Source organism: Mytilus trossulus, chromosome 9 (assembly GCF_036588685.1).
Source record: "Mytilus trossulus isolate FHL-02 chromosome 9, PNRI_Mtr1.1.1.hap1, whole genome shotgun sequence".
NCBI classification, from domain to species: Eukaryota; Metazoa; Mollusca; class Bivalvia; order Mytilida; family Mytilidae; genus Mytilus; species Mytilus trossulus.
The window spans coordinates 68731177-68737283 of record NC_086381.1 but is presented as its reverse complement, the minus strand read 5'-3'; positions in this window follow the sequence as shown (position 1 = coordinate 68737283).

Here is a 6107-nt window from a genome sequence, read left to right as displayed (position 1 = left end):
TCTGTGGTGACTTTAATGCCCGAACAGGAGGACTGTAGGACTACATCCAAAATGTTGATGGAAATGAAAATTTGATTGATTGTCCTGTACCTATTAGTTACCCCCCTGATATTCCCGTAGTAAGACGTCAAATGGATAGAGAAACAAGAAATATCTTTAAAAAAGATATCCGACGTATTTAAATTTAAGAATATTCACCAAAACCCCGCGGAAATCTCACATGCGTAGGTGCATTCTAAAAGTCATGTACGTTCGTACAACAAAGTTTACATTAAAAATTATATAATTGTCCCGAATAAACAGCTGTCATGGATGCAAAGAGCTATTGGAGAAAAAATATTCTAATCAAAATATAAATCTTTGTAAGATCTAGTTCAAATATTTATAGTTTTTTCACTTGCTTTCAATAACGATATAATTTTCGAGACGTTTTTTCAAACACAACCAAATCACCCACCATTACTGCATTTTGTCCAATCTCAGAAAGGATTTTCGAGCATGCGTATTCTGTTGCTATAGTTAAGCGTCCTTAAGTTCAAAGGGCACACACCGAAACTATACCGACTACGTCGGAAAAAAACATGTTGGCACTGTTCTTATGTCCCTTTGTAAAGCATTGCAGTTGAGACTTCTTAATGGGAGATTTCTAGTCGATTCCTTAGGATTTTTTACTTTTTATAATTCTATTGGCCAAAGCACAGTTGGTTATATGTTAACAACACCTAATTTATTCTATTGTGTACAGCATTTTATTTTTAGATCTCCAGTGGAATTGAGATACCACTGTTTATTATCTGTATGCTTTAGATCATGTACTCAAAGAGACACAACTCTTGAGTCTCTTTCTGATGTTGGTAAATTTCAAAGGGAACATTCCATGTCAGACAAATTCATGATGCTTTATTGCATAAAGAGTCTGTAAATGATATAATAGATCTAATGAACAATATTGATGATGAAAACTGTGATGATATCGATGTTCTTGTCTCATCAGTTAATAAAATTTATGTAAATGCAGCATCAGAAACTTTAGTATTAAAAAAGAAAAGTTCTCGTCCATCTAATAAGAGAAAAAGAGCTAAACCAAAAAAAGCATGGATGTCCAATGATTGTCTGTTGGTGAGGAAAGAAGTAAGGTCTCTTGGTAAAAAGACTCCAAAAGGATAAAAATAATGCTAACCTTCGCCAAACATATTCTAATTGTGTAAAACATTATAATAAACAAAAAAAGAGCTTAAAAGCAGAGTTTTATAGGACATTTATTAGTAAATTGAATAGTTTGGAACACAAAGACTCCAAGTCCTTTTGGAAATCTATTAACAATCTAAAAAATAACCACCAACAGGCACCGAGTCCATTATCAAAGCAGGAATGGGTAGAACATTACACTGAATCCTTATTAAACTCTGATTCAGAACTTAATTTTCCTGATGATCTTGAAATATCAAAAGACAATCATTGCTCTCTGGATTACCAATTTACTTGTAATGAAGTTAAAAAAAGGTATCACAAGACTTAAAGCTGGTAAGTCTAGTGGTCCTGATTTGATATTGAATGAGTTTTTTTAAATGTAGTGCCTCATCCATGGTACTAGTTATAGTAAAACTTATTAATGAAATACTACAATGTGGAAAATTTCCAAAATCATGGAATCTGTCATATATTTCTTCAATTTTTAAATCAGGTGATCCAAATGATTGCAATAACTATAGAGGTATATGTGTCTCTAGCTGTTTAGGTAAATTATTTACTTCATTACTGCAAAACAGATTAACTGTGTTCATAGAGTGTAAAGACTTGTTGAGTGCCAATCAGGGTGGTTTTCGTGAAGGATATAGAACAAGTGACCAATATATTCATAATGAAAACTTTAATTAATAAATATTTAAATAAGTGTAAGAAAAATCTTTACATTTGTTTTGTGGACTTTAAAAAGGCATTCGACAGTGTTGTAAGAAAGACATTACTACATAAATTGCTCAAAAAGGGAATAGGTGGGAAATTTTATGACTTGTTAAAACATATGTATAGTAATACATTGTATTGTTATAAAACTGATGGATTCATTCGTGAATCATTCCATGCTAATTTAGGGGTGAAACAGGGGGGGCAGTCTTAGCCCCTCCCTTTTTAATATTTTTGAAGATGACATAGATTCCTATTTCAACCCCGTTTTGTCTGACCCCGGAGTTAATTCAAATCATAATATAACTTTAGTCATCTTCTTTATGCAGATGATTTAATCTTAATTTCAGAAACACCTAATGGCTTGCAACACTGTGTGAATGCCTTACAATCCTTTTGTATTGATTGGGGCCTAAAGTGAACACCAAGAAAACCTAAACTATGATTTTATCAAATAGTAAAAATAGATCTTTATTAGATAAACATTATTTTTATTTTGGTCCCCAACCATTAGAATCTGCTACGGAATATAAATACTTAGGTATAGTCTTCAACAATAGAGGTAAACTTAATATAGCAGCTGAAAATCTTGCTGATAAAGCGCGTAAGGCATACTTCGCCTGTATTCTAATTGTATTGCAGTGGAAAAATGGGAAAGAATTTTCTACTCATTAATTATTTCACCAATTATGACTTATGGATCTGAAATTTGGGTCTCAGATTTTAATATAAATCTTGACACTGCTGATAAACTGCCATTTGAAAAGGTTCAGAATATAATTATGAAAAATGTTCTTGGTGTTCATGGTAAGGCTTCCAATTTAGCTTTACGTACAGAACTTGAGATTTATCCAGTGTGTTTTATATCATATAAACTAATGTTTAAATACTACTAGAACACACCCATGGTACCGCGGGTCCGTGACTGAATTAAAGTCTATAACTATGCGCAAGACTTATTTTTGTATTAGTATTGTCATCTGATAAAGTCATGCCGCCGATATTGAGATAATTATCACAGTAAGTTTTCTCTGCTTTCAAATCTTTCTGTTTGAACCCGTCTAACTGGAACTTATCAATTATTTGTAATATAAAATATTTGGAAAACAAAAGGTCCTGGGATGGAGTATTTTTTAATCAACAGCATTGTCCTATAAGATATTAGTTATAAATAAAGTTGAATTCTTTGAATGATTCGCTGTTTTCATGACGTCATGCCCGCTAACAAATTAAAAACTGTACCTATACGCCTTATTTTTTAGTATTCGTAGTGTTATCTTATAAAGTCTTACTGATTAAAATACTACAATAGGTAACAATTTATTAATCCTAAATACACCGTTTGGTGGTGCGCCTGTCAGATGCGGAACGTACAGATAAGGTAATAGGTAACAGGTGAATATGCTATTGGTATCGGTATCGGACTCGACCCGGAACTTCTTGATTATTGGCAATATTAATTACGTGGAAAACAAAAGGGCCTGGAGGTGTCATACCACCAATTAAAAGTCCCTATCTGTTCAACCAAACTTTACAATTTTCACAGCTTTCTAAATATTTTACCTTAAGTTTAACTTCATAGAAACCAGGTATATCCTGAATCCTACATGTATCAGCTTTCTACATGCCAATATTTCAACAGGTGTTTAAAATCATATAAAAAAGAAAAGGTGTTCCGAATAGAGGTACCACTAAAAATAACACCTGGTTTTCTGGAAATCTTAAATTAGTATACTATGGAGTGCATTGATCCTCAATTTTGAATGCAAACTCATAAACAAGTAAATTTTAGCTCAAAATGGTCTTAATATATTTCTCTTTCATCAAAAGTTTCATTTCTGCCAATTTGTCGGTTAGTTTAAGTAAAAACTGACATCAAATGCACTATTTTTTGTCCGAGTAGGCCTACTTTCTAAATTTGAGGGAGTAATTGGTGGTATGACACCTACAGTGGTGTAATTTTTAATCAGGCTACACTTTTGTACTATATTAGTTATATTTAAAGTTGAATTCTTTGATTCGTCGTTTTTACGTGATGACGGCTGAAAAATTGGACCTTGTAATTTTAGTATTATAGATGCTAGCTAGATTAACCAGGAACATATATGTTAGATATACTGTTCCCAGGATTAACTGACATTGAAGTTGGAAACAACCCAAAAAATTTATTAAAATCTGCATTCATTGAAGATAAAAAATTGTATACACAGAAGAGCTCTTGCTGGGTACAATCATTAGATAAACTAAAAAAGTTAATCAACTTTGATTCACTTCAAATATCACATAATGTGTTTGAGGACTCACTAAAAACTTTAATATATGCAAGAATTTAGGTCAACTTGAGCATATTAAATCTAATAACACAGGTAAACTAAGATTTTAGAGTAAAATGTGCTCATCATTTGACTTAAAAGCTTACTTTAAGATTTGATATTAAGAAATATGATAGAGCATTGCTTACAAAAATAAGAATATGTGCACATTCACTTGCAATTGAAACTGGGAGGTATAGCAAACCAAAAATTTTAGCAAGTGAAAGATACTGCAAACTTTGTAAAGATAAAGTGGAAGATTAAGTTCATTTTTTTTTATTTTGTCCTCTTTATAAAGACCTTCGAGAGAAGTTTGATATTTTCAAAAACCTGAATAATGATAATGGTATTAAATCAACGATTCATTTACTTAACCCAGTAAATCTGGTTGACACCATACAAATATGTATTTATTTAAGTCAAGTTTTCGAACTTCGTAATAATAATTTAATGTCAGTTGGTCTACCATAAGTATAATACTGTGTAATACTGTGATATTATATATATAATAAGAACTTGAAATGTTTCTTTATGTTGTATTTGCATAAATTGGCATGTGTAATGTGTTTGTATCTTGGAATACGCATTGTATCATATGTGCTTTGTCCAATAAAATATTTGAATTTGAATTTGAATTTGAATTGTGAATTCATTTACATGTCTAGTCGAAGTAATTATCTAACCTTTACCAGAATATAGTGTTTGGGTGTATTTTTACGCACTATTTAAATTTTTGGCAGTAGAAATTTTCCCAACACCAGATGACGAACAACTCATGTCAGTTTAGAAAGCATACGTATACAAATTACTACTTTGCCGGCTCCTACCGTTAGCGAAAGGGATTGGACACAATTAAGTTATAACAACATTAGAGACGTCCTCTCCCAATATAGATATAAACACAAAGTACATTAGTTAATGATTAAAAAACATAGTAGGAATGCATGTTATATTGTAATAATACTACAAACGAAAATAAGAAATAAAAAGAAAAAAAACCCAATATAATAAGGAATAATAATGAAACAACTGGACTGGAGTGAAAGGTTGTAAAGTAGAAACTTAGAATGCTAATTGATATCTTTAAATCTTTGCGTTATTCTGATATGAGATTGTACGGACTCAAAAATGTCTTTGTTTTGCTGAAAAGAAAGGTCACCGTCATTAGCCAATAGAAGCACAATGGATATAGCAGATGTATCTATCTAATTTTGAAAACAGTATTTCTCTTGCTTCGTTGTGAAAAGCGCACTCTAAAAAAAATAGTGTATACTATCTTCAACAGGATGGTCACAGCTGCATGCGGGCCTGGGTTTAATATTAACACGATGTAAATCTGAATTTAGGTCTGCACATATTTCTCAAACGTGTATGAATGATATTAAGTTTTTTATCCCCACAACTAAAATAGGAAAGTGGCTGTATCAATTTGGACTTCATCTTTCGTTTAAAAATATTTATATTTTTGGACGTTCGTATTTCGGGGTTAAGGCTATTCCACTCAATAGTAGAGGATGGGAAAAGGGATTTTCTAGTAATGTCTAGTCTATAACGGGATACTACATATATATAATTATTACTGTTTCGCAAAGCGTAGTTAGATACTTGACCAACATGCGGGGGGCATTAGTAGGGGAATTTTAGTGTTTCTGGCACAAATCCCTATTGTTCTCTATGTTTCTGGCATAAATCCCTATTGTTCTTCTATTGTTTGTATCTAGTCAAACAGATCCAACCTCAAATTCTTGACATTCTTTTCCATTGTAGCTCTCTAAACAAAACCAATACAAATCTGTGTATTTTTTATGTTATTTCTTTCATGTATTGTGATGTAACTCCGTTATATAAACCTCAACAAATGAACTTTCTCTAAACTAAGCTTTATTATTC